The following is a 21,768-nucleotide window of genomic DNA, read 5'->3' on the forward strand; positions in this document are numbered from 1 at the left end:
TATAGAATATATGCTTATATATATAATATAATATAAAAAGGTAATATAAAAAGAACCAACGTTTGAATGTATTAATGTACAAAAATGAAACATGTTCAAAATATAATGTGGCATCCCATAATATAATATATATAATATAATATAATATAATATAATATAATATAATATAATATAATATAATATAATATAATATAATATAATATAATACTTGTTGTTGTGAAATCAACATTAGCCTCTTAAATGCATTACTATTACTTTTTAAGCCTTTCTAAAACTGAATGCAATTCACTCATCTTTTCTATCTTATGCACAAGGACACTGCGTGAAAGGGAAGCAAAAAATATTGACTTTCATTTACATGAATTGTGAGGTGGCTGTGAGCTCCTATTTCACATGGAGACAAAGCCATGCAATTAAAAAGAAATGAGCAAATAAAATCAATGTGGATCACTTACATTGTGGTGACAAAGGACTCACCAAAAGACAACATAGGCCTAAATCTTAATTAGCCTTTATAATTAGCCCAATGCATGAAGGAAAATCCGATACAAAGACAGGATGGTTTCGCTGACTCAACGTTAAATAAAGACAGGATTCATGTTTAACATTCACTTATTAATGCAAAGAAGAGCCTATGTTTGAAGTAGCACCCTCACAGATGACCAAATACATATGACCACATGTATAATATTATGTATAATGTTATATAGTATAATATTAGTTAATGTATAATGTTATGTAGTATAAAATTAGCTAGGACTAAATAGAGGGATGTCCTGATCAGGTTTTTTTTTTTTTTTTTGGTTCTGTGTGGTCAAAATTATGAATAAGGGACTACTAATAAAGGGTCCTATCATACACCCGGTGCAATGTGGTGACACAGTTATACTTTACCTGTCCTGCGCTGCGTTGTTTAAATAGCAAATGCATTTGCGCCCATTTGTCTGCACATGGGCATTGTGGTCTAAAAAAGAAGTGTGTTCAGGCACATTGTTGGCGCGTTGCTATTTTGAGGAACTGAAAATAGACTGCGCAATAGACCAAGTCAAACCTAGTCTAAAGTCAATGGTGCAAATATATAAAAAAATATATATATATATATATATATATATATATATATATATACAGTATATATAATTTTATTTTATTTTTTATTTTTTTATTTTTTGTTGTTGTTGTTATTTATAGAGCACATTAGTAGAAAATGCGCCTCTGGGTAGGTCCACAACGCGCATTCAGTTACACACTGGGAAACGCAGCAGCACACAAAGATTTTTAAATATGAAACAATAAAAGATTAAAATGTATAATATTATTATTGTATAGGCTATATTGTATGACTGTTAAAATGCCTACATGTCATAATGGATAGCCATTGGATCAGAATTAGGCTACCTATTTGCTCACGCACGAGCAGCTCCGTTTCATCTCTGGAGACACCATGTGAATAGCAAATCCACCATGGCATGAGCGCAACTGCTTCTTAAAGGGAATGGGAGATGACAATCTGATTGGTTTATTGCACATTATGCCCCAAAAAACACCCATTATTCATTAAAAGAATAGGGACAACCCGATTCGACCATGCGCCCAGGCGCGCCAGCCGTTTTCCTGTTGTTAAACTAGCAAAAGTGGATTCGGACACGCCCTAAGTGCACCTATGCCATGCCCTTTAGACCATGCGCTTACAGTAGATCGTTAAAATAGTGCCCATAAACTTTGTGTTTTATATGTACAATAAGCAGAATAATTGCACATAAAGGTAGAAAAAGTTAAGATAAGGTTAGAAAGCATTAAGTTTGTGTCAGAATGCCAGTGTGTCAGTCAAATCCGAAGCAAGATGCAACCCATAGTATTATGAGCGTTATACCAATGACGTAGAGAAATTTGTTACTAAAGTGCACATCAAATACGTTAAACACTGAAGCTGTAACGTGTGTATGAGGAGCTATAATAGACCTCAATGGCTCTTGTGTGTCATGCACCAGAGATGGTCTTATTATTGGGATATATGAGGGTTGTAGTACTTAACTTTGGAGAAAGCATTGAATTTCAGTCAGAGTGGTGTGACAGTCAATCGCCGTTAACGGATACCGTTGGAATAATGTAGAAGTGCCGTAAACTGAATCCTCCCTGATAGCACATGTACTGTATTTGTCGTCTGCATTTACATCTTCAAGACATATTTTTTATGGTGTTTGCTCATCTTTAATACATCTAAAGAAAGTTTCCTCAAATAGATGTTTAGAAAATATCTTCAAGATGTTTATTATATAGAATGTACGTACAACTTACAGACGTCTATACTGTACCTTCCAGTGGCTTTGTCACGCAAACACATTTAAATGTCTTCTTTTCCTTTTAATGGTGGTTGGACAACTTGAAGGTGCATACCAGCACCTACTGCACGACACCACCATGACAGCTAGCATAAAATAATGACCGGGCTTAGGATGGCTTAATCGGCCCCGATCCTAATCCTTGAGATCGGCATGGGACATCCCTACTAAAAAGGTAAAATTAAAAAAAAAACTCCATGCACAAATAATATGTGACCTCATTAAGATATTAAGTAAAGATCATGTTTCATGAAGATATTTCCTACATTTCTAAATATTTTTAGTTCTATATTTTGTAGTATAAAAATGTGAATGAATGAATGAATGAATGAAATGAATGAATGAATGAATTAAATAATTAATGATTGAAGTTGCCCGATATGATTGAATGCCCATGCACAAAAACACTACTGTATGTCCACATGGCAAGGGCATGTCTTCAGGTATTCATTATACTGTGATGCCTTTTTCTGACACTAAATATCCCAACAGAAAAAATGATAATGATATGTTGGTCATTAAAGTGAGCTGAGGCTGTTTATCATGAAAGCATGTGAGTGATGTTGCTCAGAAGCAGAAATCCACATCCATCCCCTCATCCAGCACATAATGACTCCTACATCCTTCACTGACCTCAACACATTCAGCTCAATGACATTAACTTATCATGTGCTCACAACTGAATGAAAGATGTTAAGAATATATTCTGACCACATTTCACCCCCAAAATCGATATAAAAACATAAAATAAAATTAAAAATATATGAACATATAAGAAAAACATTTCAGCTCATCTTAATGGTCCATCTTAAATTTATATATATATATATATATATATAATATATATATAGGATATATATTACTATATATATATATATATATATAATATATATTTATATATATATGCAAAATATCTTAATTAGGCTATTAAGATATGCATATAAACTTCACAGCATAACACTTTTAACATTTTTGCATAATATATTATATATTTGCATTGTATGTTGTATATTTTTAATATGTTAAAGATGGACCATTAACAATAAGTTCATGACATTTTCTCCCAGACCTGATTACTGCAATTTAAATATATAATATTTGAATTGTAAATTATTTAGACATTGTAGTATTTGTTATGTCTAATTTAATGTATGCTGAATTTACATTAATTTAATACAGTAATAAATATACATTTATAAAAAAAATGAAATAATGAAAATAAACACGTTCACAATGGAAAAAATTAATAAATTAATTATTAATAATAATAATAATAATAATAATAATAATAATAATAATAATAAATCAAAATAAGGTTCATTTTCATTTTTTTTTATTTTGTTTTAAAGTCAAAAAATTAAATAATCTTGAATTTTTACACAAATAAAATTCCAAATATGACTTCCCTAATAAAATTTGAAAATGTATTATTTAAATAAATAAACAATTACATACATACATGCAAAAATAAATGAGAAATGTATATAGTTGTAATGTACATCTTCTCAGCAACTGAAAAATATAAACATATTGATAGACAGAGACAGATAGACAGATATAATTTAGTATTTTTTTACTTCATTTGGTCATTCATTATTTGATTAGTTAAGTGTTTTCGTTCGTTCACTGAGAGTGTCAGTGTAGTGCGCTTCAGTGTTTGAGCGCATCAGTAGAACACTTCAGATTACAAACCTAACAGCTCTTAATATGTAGCCTAACATGTGTGTGGTTTCTCCTCAGTGGCTACTTCACAACTCTACTTGTTTTCCAGTGGACTTCTCAGTCATGCATGAGGGAGAGCAGCGCTGTAAATGCTGAAGTACACAGATGCGCCCAGCATCACTCACATATTCAACAAATCCCTAATCATGTCCTAATGACACTTATGAGCTAATGGAATCACCCACACACCACGCTGATGATCCAACATCATTGAAACTTACTAAATATGTACTTTATCTTTTCTCAGAGTGGCTTTTGTGTTAGAGTGCTTTCTTTCTAACTGGATGAGGCACATTCAAATCCACTGTAAAAAAAAAATGTCAGTTAAATTCTACACTACTGTAAGTATAAGACTGAAATGCTTTTAAAAGAAGCATCTTCTGTTCACCAAATAAATAAATGAGTGAATGAATGAATGAATGAATTAATTAATATTTTTTATTTAATTGTTTTTAATGTAATTTAATATTAGTTAATTTTTTTTTTTTTCATCAAATTGATTTCCTAATAAATAACATACTAAAAGTTTGCAGTAATAATACAGTAGTAATACAGTAAAAGTAATATTGTGAAATATTATTACAATTTATTTACAATTCTATGTGAATATATTGTTAAATGTTATAAAGCTGATTTTTCAGCATCATCAGGGTCACATGATCCTTCAGAAATCATTCTAATATGCTGATTTGCTGCTCATGATACATTTCTGATTATTATCAGTGTTGAAAACAGTTGTTCTTCTTCATATTTCAGAAACTGTGATGCATTTTACTTCTCAGGATTCTTAGATAAAATCATCTGTAACATGTCCTTGCTGAATAAAACGGTAATTTCTTAAAAAAAATAAAAAAATTTAAAAAGTATATAATTGCCTCCCTCAATTCACTTAAAAAAAAATAATCTGCTAAACATAAGTAAATGCAAGCAAATAAATGTATATTAATGCACTGTTAGTAATTCTTGCAGTTAAGCATCCCTTTGAAGCATAACGTCTAATAACTCTGTTTTAGTATGCAAAATGATAATGTTCACCAGCAGCACCTACAACTTCTACAGAAACTCATATTCATCTCATCTAAGGCCACGTTCAGATCAAAGTGTTCCTTCCCGAATTTCCCCTTGAGGATCAATACAGCCGAGGAACTCTATGTATTTAATCAGCATGGCTTACATTGAGTTTGCTGTTGATGTGATTATGTAACAGTGGGACCTTTTCAGGAGGTCAAGGAGGGATTATAATCAAAAACTCTTTGAGGTCAGCATGGACTAAAACTGAAATTACTGCACTTTAAGATTAAGACTTGAATGTTTTATTATAGACGTTATGCAACATTTTCTACTACAACTTTATTCAAAATGAAATAATTTGATTTCATGTTTTAGTAGCTGGTGAGTGATAGGCTCACTAGCATGTTTCTGGGAGCAGTACTAAAAGATGTCAAAGTGCTCATTTTACTCTAATGGAAGTGTTTTTACATCAAATGGACTGTATATTGTTCCTTACGTCTGATCTTTTGTTGTCCCTGCAGCGCTGTTTTCATGAAAGGTGCTTTATAAATAACCGTTCTCATGGTAGCATCGGGAAAGGATGAAATATGATTTTGGCTCTACAACTTAATGCAAAATAATGCAAAATATATATGTACACTGGCATTGCTAATAATGAAGAGCTTTGAAAATGTTCCTTCACAACCAGATACACTGTGAAAACAAATATAACAAATATTATTGGAACACATTTTTACAAATACTATTTCAGACTTTCTGCTTCAAAATCCAATGTGTTACTTGCCATTTCATTGTCATTAATTGTGAATTTTATTAGCAATTTCTGTTTGGAAAAATTTTGAATTAGTATTTTTTTTTATTTCACTTTATTTATTATTATTTTTATATATATTTTCTGTTTTAATTTTAGTAAAAGATAAAGTATTTTTTTGTGTTTTTGCCATTTTTATTATAAAGGTTTAGTATTAATTATTATTAATTTAAATTTTATTTCAGTTTTAGTTTTAGCTATTTTATCACTTAAAGGAAAACTAAATGCAAATGTCAAATGTTGTCTTTGAAACTAGCAGATGTTTATTTAGTTTAATATGTTATTATTATTATTATTATTATTATTATTATTATTATTATTATTATTGGTGTTGTTTTTATTTTTAACTCATTTTACTGCATCAAGTTAAATGAAAATGAAAATTGCAAACATTTACTTGGCAGCTAGCTAAAATAAAATAAATTCTGAATTTCTGATTAAAATTTCACATTTAATTTAATGTGCTACTTACTGTTTCTTTGTAATCAATTGTGAAATTTACCACCAATTTAAAAAGTGTTTCCACATCAATTATGCTAGCATATGTTTATGTATGCAATATACATACTGTATATATTTTTGGGACACGTGATCAGATCAAATGATTTTGAATGCATTGCATATAAATTCACTCTGATCCTTCTGAAAATACAAACTGGATTTGGCTATTATAAGTTCTATGTGTCATAATATGTTTTCTGTTTAATTTCACTGTATATATGTACATATCAAACTGATAATAAAAAATAATAATAATAATAATAAGTCATCAGAGTTTCAGAAGAACTAACGCATTGCAAAGAATTTGGCTCTGATTCTTCAGAAAGTCATTGTATAATTCATACACTATGTACACACACATAAGTCCAGGACCTAATGTGCGTCAGTAAACCCTTTATGCAGTAAAAAATGTGTGCTTGTTCGTGCAAAAAAATTTTTTATGTTGTGATGTATTATTGATGATAATAAGATGATGGAGGATAATGCTCATAGGATGAAGCTAAAATGATACTTCCTCGGCCGTCTGACCCCAGACCAGAGGTGGCGTATTCATCAGGATAAGAATAAACCAGCAGCCTGATGTTTCTCATTTCCAGTGAAACTCTAACTCATTGGGTCTGATGAAATACCACGTCCGTCTGTTTTCTTCCCAAACAGCGTGATCTCGTTTTTTTGTAGCTCGAGGTTAATGGTGGCATAACGTCTCCTGCAGTTTCTCAAATTGAGATGAAGGCAAACCCCTGCGGCTTTATGAGAAAATTAATAACATAGATAATTAATTTCTCACAATGGTTACATTTGTTCTGTGGAATCACATCCTGGTGGGAAACTTCAGTGCTTTGCAGTAGGAATCTTTAATTGCTGACCAAATATACGTCACAAAATATGATTTCTCAAAGGAGAGCTAACAAGTCACAGTTAGCAAACAAAAGATCCTAGTATGAGGCACTTGCAAAGTTTTTTTATTACATGCAACAAATTCAATACAAGGTGCCTGAATATGTAAATTCAACATGCATCTATTGCATTTTTTAATTACAAAAATTACAGTAGATCAATATCATAAAAAAAACTTCAACAAACATTTTTGTCTTTGTAACTAAGATAACTATTACTAAAACTAAAATGAAAGTATATTAAAGCTAAATAGAAATATAAACGACACACAAAAAAATCCTGAGAGACTAAAAATGACAAAATCACTTAATAAACTATAAAATATTTTTACTTTTTTTAAATATTAAATTTTATTTCTGTTAAATTTTATTTGTTTATTTATTTTAGTACATCAAGTTAAATTAAAGAAATGTTGCTTTGGCAACTAGCTCAAATTTTATTTTTTTGTTTTATTTCAGTTAATGTTTATTTTACTTCAAATAACATAAATGTTGCATCTGAGCTGCTATCCACATTCATTTTACAGCTCTATACTTTATTCCATGTATGTTAGGAGAAACATCTGAGCTGAAGTTAGCTCCACTAAGTCTCCTGAACTATAACAGAGCAGCTTTTCCTCTGGGAACTGCTATAATTACACTGCATTAACCCATATCGCATACTGTATATACGCCCTTGAGTTAGTGGTACAGCATCGTCCATTAAAAAACCCATGCAGTCGACATAATCAGCTCAATACTGACAATTTCCAAAAAGGCCTTCCCAGGCTGCTTCTGTGAAAGTTTGGTAAACCACACAATTTCTACAATCGATACAGTGAATGAGGCCAGACCTGCGCAAGACGCCATCTGAATGTCTTCACAGGCCTGCCAATCAATGCAGGTGAGAAGGGCACATCAACAGAGGCTGTGGGTAAATGCCACGTATGCCACATGGAGCAAAGGTCAGTCCCTACCGACAGCCCGTCTGAGCCCGCCATGCTATTTCAAACAAAAACTAGCATCTGTGTGGCTGTTCTATATATATTCAAAACAAAATGAATTATCCTCTTTTGCTAATCGAACTGCGGCACCATAAAACCAGTCGATATCTCTCAGCGGGGGAGAGAAATACTAATTTAAAATCTATAGCGCAGAAAATGAGCTCTAAAAAATACAAAACAAGAAAGGCAAACTAAATGAATGCCACATCAGGACATTAAAGAAAAAATAAAATCATTTCACAAATTAATGATTAATTTAAAGAGTTTTGCTTTCCATGTTATACAACACATGCATTTTTCACATTGAGTATGTTGCAGAGCTTCGGAGGGAACAGAATTATGGACTTTCACAGCAGTCATTTCTGTGGGTGGACGGCATTAAGCTGTTAAAGCTAACGCCTATAGGTCATATGAATCAAGCTGAACCATCACTCAAGCTATATTTGCATGCCATTATTTGAAATACATTAAACATTCAACATAATTGAGCAGCTTTAGGAGGTGCAAACTGCCAGTGAGAAATTAGCCATGTTTTTAAAGGGGACATATGATGTTGCTAAAAATAACATTATTTTGTGTATTTGGTGTAATGAAATATGCTTATGTGGTTTAAGGTTCAAGAAAACACATTATTTTCCACATACTGTACATTATTGTTTCTCCTCTATGCCCTCCCTTTCTGAAATGCGTAAATTTTTCTGAAAAGCGAGGTGTACGCTGATTGGCCAGCTATCCAGTGCGTTGTGATTGGCCGAATGCCTCAAGTGTGTGACGGAAGTGTTACGCCCCTTAACATACTGTGATGCCGTCTCCCAGCACAATGAGACAAAATCAATAAAAGCCATTACAAACGAGGCATTTGTTGCATCTAGTTGGGACATATTGTCTTTTTAGGCATTGCATTGCGTATCGTGCTGCGTAAACATAAAACCATGTCTGCATTTGTGATAGAGAAACGACAAACAACAAGTATTAACAGTTACGCTACACTGCTCAAAACTCGGGTTTGAATCATCAGTGGCAAATCCTTTACATATGAAAACATACTTACAGACTGTTTTTTGTTAGAAGCAGAATGTTGTTCTTGCAAAGTTGGAATTGCCCCACTTTATAGAATAGACACTGGCATTGTAGGCTACTCTCACAGGAGACAGTCCTTGTCCTCCGCAAAATGCACTGCACACATCTGAATATTTGAGTTGAACTGTTCTGGAACAATGTCGTAAATACAACTTAACCACTGATTTCTAGTTGTGTCCTCTTTTGGAAGGCCACACAAAGTAGCTTCGCTTTCACAATGGTGACGGCGGCAACAGCAAGAATAAAAGTTATGCCTTCTTTCTTTGTGTGAACATTTGGACAATCTTCCCACATTGTGATGTAGACGTGGGGGTGTGTTAGAATGAGCCATTTTAGGGGGGTGTGGTTGAATCTTAACTTTCATAAAGAATAACTCTGTGGATTTGTGACTTTAGTCTTTATAACTTTGCAGATCTTTTTAATGCACCAAGAGCTTGTAACACTCCAAAGAAAAAGGACAAATTGAAATCGCATCAAACAACCCCTTTAAAGTTAAGCAAGCTCTTACTCTTGCATTTCCAAATCTCTAAAACAACATGACATTCACAACCTGTTTTACTTCAGTAATGTGACATTAAAGACTTGAATGAAGCAAGAGTTGGCTAAAGCTAGTGATGCACTGAAATGAAAATATTTGGAAGAAAAACCCAAACCTACTGCTGAAAAGCGAAATTCCTTGTTTGGACCAACTATCAATAACATTCAATTATCAATTCAGTGATTACACTGATTTCCTTCAGCTGATGTGATTCTACAACAGAAAATAAATAAATAAATGATAATAAAGACTCACTTTTTAAACTGACAGCTGTACAGTACAAATTATTATGCTTGTGTTAAAAAGGAATTATTATGAATTAAAAGTATAAATTATTCAAACATAATTATGAAGCAAATGTAAACTGTCCTCCACTGCATTTGATGTGTAAACTGTTAACATTTTTTTTGTTACTTGAAACATTAATTAAAAAAAAAACTGTTACTTAAAACAACAGCAACAACAACAACAACATACACTATTGTCATTGTTATTATATATTTCATCTAGTTGCAAAAGAAACATTTCTCTTTTTTTAATTTGAAGTTGAAGAACTATATATATATATATATATAATATATATTAATATATATATATAATTATATTCTAATATATATATAAGATCTAACTACCTTCTAATCTTTTTTGTATTCATATCTATTTTCTTTTCATTTATTATACAATGATACAAAAAAAAGACCTCTAACACTACTTGCTCTATTCTTTTTTTCTATTCTAATCATGTTTTCATGTTTTATTTATTATATTATTTAAAAGCTCTTGCTACGTGTACTGTGTTTAAGCTAACTGAGACTTGTTATAGCACTTATATATCATTGCTCTTCACGCTGGTTTTGGGGTTTTGTTTGTTGCTTTTCTTGTCTTTTATTTTGTATTTTCTTGTCTGGTTTCCAGCCTTGTCATGTGTTTCCCTGACCCTGTCATGTGATCCTCCCATGAGGTCTTTTTTTGTTCATGTGTCTTGTTTTCATTGGTTCCTTTGTTGTATTTGTTCCCAAATGGAACACTTAATGTGCACTTTCAGTCTAGCAGACTTACAATGGCCGCCATGTGCGCATGTCCGTTAAGTCCATGAGACTGTAGTGTGTCCCACTCATCATTTTAGTGATCAAAAGGGTGTTCGCGAGCGCCCCCTTTCCCGCCATTATGTGCCCTCGATCCACACTTCTGCAGAGACTGCACCGGGGTGAGCTCTGCACACTTGCTTTTACTAATACCCGACAGGTCAAAAGCGTCACAAAAGTGGTGGGACTCAGAGGGAAGACCGTGAGGGTTTAGGACAAAAAATGCACGTTTGGGACAGAAACAAGGCCCCAATGTGTGTTCAAACTTTGAAGACGGAGCTGCACATAACCACGATCAGCTGTCCTTATGACATCAAAGTAAAACCGCTGAGAGCGTATGACAGACCGATCAGTGTATGACATCAAAGTACCGCGAGAGCGATGCAAAATTGTAAGGAGCCATCTGCTCTCTATTTGCTTGTTAATTCTGACGTCACGTGTCACTGCTTCCAAGACCGATCCTAAATATAACACTCCCTAATGGTGATATAATACTACCAAAGGACAAGCTTATCAACCTAACCTTTTACACTCCATACCGAATAAGTCCCAGATAAGCCAGACAATGAAAATATAAATATAAATAAATAAATATAAAAATTATTTGTGTTTGGGACGCTGTGACCACGGAGACTGTAGTGTACACTGTTAAGTTTTGAAAGCGTTTAATAGCTTACATGATTTAATACTGAATAAACAGTGCTCAGAAAACGGCCGCGGAGGGTCGTATTTTCCAGTGAAGCCAGTTGAGGTTTGGACCCGGAAACAGTGCTTCTTACGTCACCACTTAACAACCGAATAGCTTTCGTGGTACTTTGATGTCATACAATGAACGGTCTGCACAGTGCCGCTATTTTCCAGTGAAGCCAGTCAACAAAATACTCGTGGTACTTTGATGTCATACAATGAACGGTCTGCACAGTGCCGCTTTAATTAGTAGACATCTGTGTTTCTTTTTGGTTGTCTTTTTTTTTTTGTTCCATTTTTTTGGTGTTAGTTTGTTTTGTTATGTTTTGTTTTTTTTCTTTATTTTGTCTTTTTTTTGTTGTTTTTGATTTTTATGTTCTTTCTAATTCAACTTGCCTCAGTGGATAATATTACATATATTTAGGCATACATATCTGTTTAATATTTATATTCATATATTTATCTATATATTAATATATATACTTATCTATAATATAATATAATAATTATATCACTTCTATGCCACTTACACTGCACTTACAAATATATAGGTATATATCTATATATATCTATATATATATATATATCTATATATATATATATATATATATATATATATATATTATATATAAATGATGTAATTATAAATAAAAAATAAAAAACTTGTCTTTTAAGTGAGTCATTTACTCAGCTGATTGTTCCAAAACGACTGATTCATTCAGGAATGAATAAAGAAACCGTTTTAAGTGAGAATAGATCATAATAACCCTCGAATTTACAAATGGCAAAATTGGTAGGCTATTATAGCGATGAAGTTTATACCAGTCAGTTACAGATAATGAAGCAGCTGTTGTAACTTTTTATCGATGGTTTGGCCAGTTTACATGTTGGTCAGAAGTACGATCCTCAGTGGGCAGTTCTTGTCAGAAGTGAATGACAACGCAAGTAGACACTGATGGATGTGCAGAGAGCAAGTCCGCGGTTCTATAGAATTTATTTTAATGAGTGTGAAAACTGATGCGTACACGCCATAGTAAAAAAAAAAAAAACATTCGGACCTTCAGCCTCCTTAACCCACCCCAGCGCCGCCTCTGTGTGTGTGTATATATAGAGATAGAAAATATATATTCTATCCCAGTATATACATAGAAATATATATATATATATATATATATACATGTTACAATCTCTTGGTGCATAAGAAGATTTTGTAAAGTTGCAAAGACCACAAAGTCCTCAATCCAAAGATTATTCTTTATAAAAGTTGAAAAGAGTCAACACGCATACCTAAAAATGGCTCATATCTCCTAACACGCCCCCACATGTCTACGTCATGATGTGGAAGATTTGCGTAACACCAGCCAAATGTTCACGCAAAGAAAGAAGGCGTAACTTTGATTCTTGCTGTTGCTGCTGGAGCCATGTTGTGGAGACGCTGTGTTTTGTTGTGAAAGCGAAACTACTTTGTTTGGCCTTCCAAAAGAGGACACAACTAGATATCAGTGGTTAAGTTGTATTTACAACAATGTTCAGGAAACAGTTTCAACCCAAATATTCAGATATGTGTGCAGCAAATTTATGGAGGACGAGTTACTGGTTCCTGGGAGAGTAGCCTACAATGCCGGTGTCTGTTTATATAAAGTGGGGCAATTCCAACTTTGCAAGGACAGTCTGGTGCTTCTGACTCACAGTCTGTAAGTATGTTTTCATATGTAAAGGATTTGCCACTGATAAAACACGGGTTTTGAACAATGTAGAGCAGAGCTTGTTGTTTGTCATTTCTCCGATCACAAATGCAGACATGGTTCTATGTTTACACAGCATGATACATAACGTAACGCATAAAAAGACAGAGATAAGTATATTATAATCAGTGCATTATGTCAAAAACCCACTGCAGGCAACAATTGACATCATTTGTAATGGTTTTTAGTGGTTATGTCACAGTCCGAGCCGGGAAAAAAAACGCCGGGACACACACGGCAATCACAGTACTGACATACACATTTCTGGTCACACACATGAAGCATTTGGCACAATCGAACAACGCACTGGATACGCTGCCCAATCAGCGTACACCTCGCTTTCAGAACGAGATGATTTTGTAAAAATCGACAAGCCTCGTTGCCAGCAAAGGCGGGGCATAGAGGAGAAACAATAATGGTCAGTATGTGGAAACGTATGTGTTTCTTGAAACTTAAGCCACATAAACACATTGCATTACACCAAATACACAAAATAATGTTATTTTTAGCAATTTCATATGACCCCTTTAATAATGGTACTGATATTTCAAATTTCAATGTTAATGTGTTTATTTGTTTGATTAAGTAAGAGAAAGTAAGATATTTCAGATAAAAAAAAAAAAAGTGTTTGCCAAATGCATAAATGTTAATGTGAAGGTTTTTAAAATCATAAACAAACAAACAAACACTGGAATGTGCACTGATAAATCATATACAATATAATGAGGAACTTGTATTAAGAAAGTAAAATAATCAATTTTACTTTCTTGCTGACTGAAAACTATGAACATATAGATATAAAATGTCTATTCAAATAGTCTCTCAATATTGGGAATCATTTTCTCATTACAGAAGCTCCAAAAATCCATCGGCAGCAATCCAAACGGGGGAAATCTATATTTGCAAAACACTGAGCCGGAAACAGCAAAGCAGCTATCTTACCCGATGAAGAGGTGTCCACTCTGGGTCCAGGTCCTGCTTGGTTTGTACCGGCCTTCAGGACAGCATAAAAACGATGACATTTTGACAGTATTTGGCACAGGGTTTGAGGCTGGATCGTCCTCCCAGTACATTCGGACAGCAATACAGCATTTTGGTCAATGCTTTACTGCAGCCTGGAGATATATTGACCTGCAGGAGAAATAAAAATGGAAAGAAGTTAGTCCTGAATATACAGCTTCGCATTTGAGAGTTGTTTTGCAAGCTGTTGGATGAAGAAGAAATAGAGAATCGGGTTGCAAATATATTCTACGCACTGGACACTCTACTATGCACTCATAATCTATGAAAGGAACCCTGTTGGGTATTGAAAGGGTCTGAGTGGTTTGTGCAACACTTAAAGTGGTTTTCAGAGTGAAGAACTGCATTGACAACAGGTCAAATGTGCCTTTTAATCCACACTCGGGTGAGATATTTGTAAAAGCATTGCATCTGCTCAATGCATGTCTATTTTCAGTGTCAATGTGGGTACAAGGGTACTACATTCACAGACACTTGTTGACAGACCTCGAGCAACAACATTCATTGTCAGTGATCAAGCTAGCCTTCAGAGCAGGACATATCACTACTTACCATTCCAGCCAGTCTAACTGATAATGAATGCATGTAAATACATTTCCTATCTTTTATACTTGACTCAGAGCTGTAAGCCCACGCCATTCTTCTCCACCCCATCTCGCAACAGGTGGCTCTCCCAAAGGTCAGGACCGCACTGAGAAGTGATTTTCCCCGGTCGACGGGAAAACGCGACTATCGTTGGGTTTTCACAGAGATCCAGAATGACATTTGTTGATTGCTCTGATCAAACCTGACAGTGTTGTGCCTTATAACGCTACCTATAACTGTGGCATGTGACATATATGTTAAGTGTTGTTATCATAAACTGAAACTAAAACAAATAGCATTAAAATCATTTTAGGTAAATGAAATGAAGATGGAAAAATAAATAAATATAAACCTTACATAAAAAAAAAAAAAAATAAGAAATGTTTGATTTGTTGCTTTGTGAAATAAGTTGAAATAAGTTTAAGTATTAAAATGACTATCAGTGACATCAAATTAAATTAAAGGTTAATAATAATAATAATAATAATAATAATAATAATTAACATTACAATCAAAAGATAATTCAACATATTAATTAAAAAATAATTAAGACTGTCTTAACTGTGTTTAAATTTTTTTACAATTACAAGTTTGTTTCTCTTAATTGTGACTTTAGATCTTACAATTGTGATTATATATATATTTTTTATTTTAAACATAATTCCATTATTACCTTGCACTCTGATACAATTTGTGACTTTAGATCTTACAATTGTGATTATATATATATTTTTTCCCTTTATATTTCCAGTTACTTCCCAAATGAACCCCAAAACCACACCCCCGAGCGAGAGCCTTGTAATTACCACCACATGCCGACAAGCTCATCCTAAAGCTGCCCGTAATACATACTATAATATATACAACAACAACTTACACTAGTAAAATACCACCACTGACACAACCCTGCAGACTCGCCGCACCGCAATTAGCCAAATCACACTTTTATGCTATTTGACCTCAGCTACAAAGAAAGCCAAACCCAACCTTTTTATTACGTTTCCCTGTATTGACTTCTCTCTAGATCTAGCAAACATATCTTCCGTAACAAGCACCCCCCTGTCCCGGCCCAGCCTCCAAGCATAACAACCCCTACTCTACGAGGCAGTACATAGTCACGACCAGACATAAATTCAGGCCCTCCCATGATGATTCTCGCATTCAACCTGTGCTTCTTCTCCGTAGACGCTCAGTGCGTAACGCCTCACGCTCCACGCACACCTTCGCCCTGTTCTCTAAGGCCCCCAGTATGCGGTCCCATGGGACGTGCGTTTAACCACCTGCAGTTCTTTCTCCCGTGCTCCAACACCATTCGACTCCTGCTTACCCGCTTAACCTATATTTTACCCTTCACCACCAATCCGCTTGCTTACCACCCCCCCGATCCCAAACCATCACTCACTCATAATTCGCGAACACCCCGCACACGCTCATAATTGAAAGAACAAGTGGAGGATCAGTTGCACGTCACACCTCCGGATCCGGGGATAAACTCTTAGAGTCTTCATCATTCTGCTCATCTATGATGAACCATACTGTGCCGGTCAAAATTTATATGTGTTTCAAGAAGACTGTGAAGGGAGAGGATCAAACAGAGCTGCTCCGGCGCAGCCCGTTTTACACTCCCACATCAAATGCCGAGCACAGGAGAGCTTTGAACGCAGTGTGTCTGCAATTTCATCACAGTAAGACTCATTCGCACAATGTTTTTTTCATACACTTCCTAATCAGCCATTAACTTCACACAGTACAGTGAAAGACTGTCTAGTTACACATGGGACTTTGAACAAGGGACTCTACCAGGATAAGTCGTTGTACTCTGAGACAGAGGAAAAATCACAGCATTGTTTTCATGCTTTTATATGGTATCTGAAAGGTTGGGATATATCCAGGATATGTCGTTGTACTCTGTACCAGGATTGTGCCACGATATGTCATTGTACTCTTGAGACTGAGGAAAAATCAATGGTTTTGTGTGGTGTTTTGTAGTTTTGGTTTTGAGACTGAGGAAAAATCAGCATGGTAATACCATATCAAATTGGTCTCTGCATTTAAGTTTTCATGTTTTAAAGGTTGTAAATTTTAATGAAAGTTTGTTTAGTTAGGGTCTGTTTTGTTGAATTTTTTGATGCTTTTTTATTTTTTATGGGTTGTTGTGATGATGTATTTTTTTTGGTGGAACACTGCTGACTTTTCTGCCACTTATTTATTATTATTTTACATTTATTATTATTTTTAAGAGTGCAGAAAGGTGAAACTTGCTCTTCCAGGCTTAATTTGCCATTTAAAATAAAATCAAGAAAAATTATTGTGTTTTTTTTTTTATCCTCTGATGATTTCAGACAAAACACTTTTTTTAAAACCTACAAATTTACCTATTTATTTATTTATGTATAGTCAATTTGTCCTTCTTTTGTGCAGAAGAAAACTGAAATTTGTGCTTATTTAAGAGGGGTGTGGGGTGGGTGGAAGGGTTGTAATTTAATATTTCTTCTATATTAGTCATTACAGTTCAAATATTTGGTGTAAGTAGTTTTTATTTCTTTTATTTATTTATTTATTTATTTATTGACAGTGACATATTTTTGTGCCGCAAAAATGCATTAAGTTAATCTAAAGTGACAGCATTGCTTGCTGTTTATTAAAAATAATCAAAAATAAATAATTTCCTGAGAAATAAAATGTATCTTGGTTTCATTTGACACAAAAATAATCACTGAACTATTGTGACACTGAAGACTGTAATAATGAAGATGAAAATTCTGCTTTGATCACAGGAATAAATTACATTTGAAAATATATTCACTTTAAATGTAAATAACATTTCAAAATGTTACTGTTTTTGCTGTATTTTTAATCAATAAATGCAGCCTTTGTGGGCAGAAGAGACTTCTTTCAAAGACATTTCTCAAACAATCTTACTGACCCTGTTTTTAAAAACATCACTAGCTGCACATCTTTGAAATGGAGCTGTCCAAGTGCACTGATGTATAAAAGTAATGCAATTCCTCAAGCTAATAAATAGTATAGATTGTAGGCACTTGAGGTCAACAAAATGATTTATTCTAGAGCTATGCTCATACACCCATAGCATGGAGATATTAAAGCGTAACCTGTGAGCAATAAAATGTTCCTGTGGGTTTGCCCACTACATATTTTCAGTACCAATCTATCTTAACTTTGACAAATGCCTGGCAGTGATGGAGTAGAAATATGAGGTTCAACATGCGACATGATATGCTAGGAACAACATTAGGTCATTTCCATGTTTCAAAGCATGCAAAACAATGCATTTTTTCATGAAGGTAAAAGCAGCTTTCCTCTCAATGCTCTGATAGCCCTGTCGCAAAATCAATCTGAAAAAAAAGCCCAGGAATCAACCAAAGCCGAGGAGGAGAATGCAACATGCAGTAAGCTTGATCAGCAGCTGAGATTTCCTGAGGACAGTGAGACCTGTAAGTCATTTATGAGCTCCGGCTTCACAGGCATTTCCACGATAGCAGTGAATTCCAATAAAATCACTCCTTTTTTTTTTCACACCAGCTGGTCACAATCGTCAAATCCTTCGAGCTGAGTTTCTGCTTACAGGCTAAACGGCCGAAACCGGCACAAGTTCACTGATTCTAAATTGACTAATACAATGGTGATAATATCTTAAAAAAACATACCACTCTTTAAAAACATGTATTAGTCAACTATTCTTAACATTTTATATAATTTGCGAATACAAAATAACTTAAAATTATTTGCACATAAAAAGCACTGCATAGAAATGCAAACTCTGGTACATGTGAAATAGGGAAAGGTAGTAGGAAATACTTCCTTAAATAGATTTGACATTTAAATGTGGACATTTGACAATTCGATTCAGTTCAATATTTGAAAGATTTGATTCAAGTTTAAATTTTACAACTTAAACCAAAGATCTATTTCAAAATATTTTAAACATTTAAATAAAAGACTGAATTCAAAGATTCAAATCAAAGATTTAATTCGATTCAACAGCTTTGATGAAGCATTTCATGGACTGTAATGCATGAGGGTCTGGTAAGAAGACCGGGTTGGCTGGAACGGAACTAAGACTGAAGAGATTCAATTCAAAAGATTCAAGCCGCTTCAGGTACGATTAGCGATACAAACTAAAGAGTTCAAATACAGAAAATTTGAAACAAAGATTCAATTAAAATAATCAATTTCAATGACTGGTTTAAACTGAAAGATTTCAATTCAAAGATTCAGTTAGATTCTCAGCTCTAGCACACGTAATGCATCTTATCCAACAAACTCTTGATGGAAGAGGAGTGTAATGCCTAAGATGCCTAAGATGGTGTGAAAAGAGATGGGTCATCTTGAAATCAAGCTAGGGAATACAACAACAAATTGGATTTCCGAAAAACCACAAGTGGACCTGCTTGTCTTTATACATTACCATTTGAGCCCCTGATTGCTAAAGGCTTCCTAATTCGCATTGGTCAACATGTAGAAATAGTTACATACTTTTCATCCATTTACATTCAATCCAATTGAGTTCAGTGTTTTTGCATCATTATCTTGCACGCACAATCCTTAAAGATGAATATGTTTACATGTGGGATTTTCCCTAAAAGGGTTTAGAATCATAAGTGCACAATGATATCATCATATCAGCATGTAACTGGTGAGAAGAAAAGCGCAAGCAAAGTGCCTCCTCAATCTTTTTGCAAGGAAACGCCTTCAGCATAAAATCCGAAATGGGGAGTCCTGCTTGTAAAAAAAAACCCATAACAGACAATAATATACTGATTGCTGTATCTCACAGGGAGAAGATTTTAAAATGGCTTTGAGCAACTATACAGAAATCCTGGTTGGGTACATCCATTTTAAGCCTGGCACATTTGATTTCTCATTCAGTGCTGAACCACATAGCCAGGGTAAACCAACCCATGGGAAATCTTGCTGAACAAATCCTGAGACTCGTCAGCCGCATCTGGGAATGAAAATATATGACCAATGGTTTTAGGAAAGGAGCAGAAATAACCTTGAAGGGTGTTAAGAGATGCGATACAATGCGACAAGCTTAGAGCTACTCTAATGTGACGCTTTTGGCATGACATAAAGAACATTCCTGTCAGCAGATGGATCTAATCCGCAGTTATTATGACAGTAGGTGCAATCCAAACTGGCTCGAGCCTCCAGAATCAACCCCAACACACACCCACACACACCACACTGCCCACCCCCCCCCCCCAAGGAGTGAAACTTTGAGGGACGAAGCTAGCTTGTGAGTGTAGGCTTTGATATTTATGATATAATCAGATCACTGAAGATGTGGCACCTCCTTCTGTTCCTCTCTTTCGTTTCAAATGTCAGAGAAGGCCTGAGAAGGTGCAAGAAGTGACATGAGAAGTTAATAAGGGCCTGAAGCTAACGGGAAGACATTGGGCTCCTCACGAGTCATGACTGAAACATCAAAAAGTACAGTATGATTTTTCGAAGCTGTACACTCCGAAAAAATGAAGGTTCTTTATTGGCATTGATGGTTCCTTTAAGAACCTTTCAAATCCATGGAAACTTTCCACTGCTTTATAGTGAAAAAAAAACAAAACAAAACAAAAAAAAAAAAACACCAAAAAAATAAGTTCTTTAGATTGTTTAAAAGTTCTTCAGTCTAAGAAAAAAATGGTTCTTTTGTTCACTGAAATGTTCTTTGGGGAACTCAAAACGGTTCTTCTATGGCTTCTCTGTGAAAAAAAAAAAAACCTTTTGGAATCTTTATATTTAAGAGTGTAATAAAATTTGGAGTATGATTTTTTTTTTTTTTTTTTTTTTTTTTTTTTTTACTTTAACATTTTAACATTTAATTTGATATGTTACTTGTGGTTTATTATTATTAATATTATTATTTTAGTTTTACACTTATTTTTTCAGGAAAACTCATCTATTCACTAGTTGGTTTATATATATATATATATATATATATATATATTATATATAATTATAAGATTCATCCAATAAAGAGTGATTCAGAAGTTTAGTAATGGTCATCTTGAAGATCATGTGGACCATGATGTGAAGTAATTAAAACTTTATCAGTTTTTATATTTAGTATTTAATTTGTGGAGATTATCTTCATAAACAAAAGGTGTTTGAAAAGAGCCATAAACTTATGTTGGTCACTTAGCAAGCAAAGTAATTTGCCTGCAATGACACAAACTAGATTTGCACACTGTCCTACTAATCCAAATAAAGCTCAGTCTCTCTAAAGATCTTAAACAGCACTCACGCCAGCATCACATGCCCTTTCTTTCGGACATTAGGCATGTCTGGCCAGCATCATTAGCCTCATTGGCACTGCCAGTGAACTAACACGGCAAAAGTCAACACGCCATCTGCCACCTAGAAAAACACCTAAAAAAGTGGATAAAAAGGAAATGTGAATCCAGTACTTGATATACATTCACATTTTTCATATTCCATAATACAAATTCTTTACACATGCACATGGGAAAGTTAATATGATAAAGGTAATGTGATTAATCACAATTATATAATAATATAAATAATGTTAATAACAAGTTAGCCCCACCCGACTGAGAAAACAAACTTTCAGGTTCAGTTTCATGCAATTGCATATAATACTATGATAATATTAAAATATTATACTTTTATAATCGGCTATATTTTAAAATACATTTTATATTTTCCATTTTCAATTTTATTTTAGTTAAAGGTTTAGTAATTTTGTTTTGTTTTTGTCGTTATTATTATTGTTATTATTATTATTAT

The 21,768-nt window shown here is 33.9% G+C and overlaps 1 pseudogene; it reads right to left on the reverse strand.

Annotated features, from left to right (window-relative positions):
• LOC109065683 overlaps nt 1-21,768 on the reverse strand; it is a 196,628-nt pseudogene that overhangs the window by 61,771 nt on the left and 113,089 nt on the right.

The sequence above is a fragment of the Cyprinus carpio genome, chromosome A1 (assembly GCF_018340385.1).
Source record: "Cyprinus carpio isolate SPL01 chromosome A1, ASM1834038v1, whole genome shotgun sequence".
NCBI classification, from domain to species: Eukaryota; Metazoa; Chordata; class Actinopteri; order Cypriniformes; family Cyprinidae; genus Cyprinus; species Cyprinus carpio.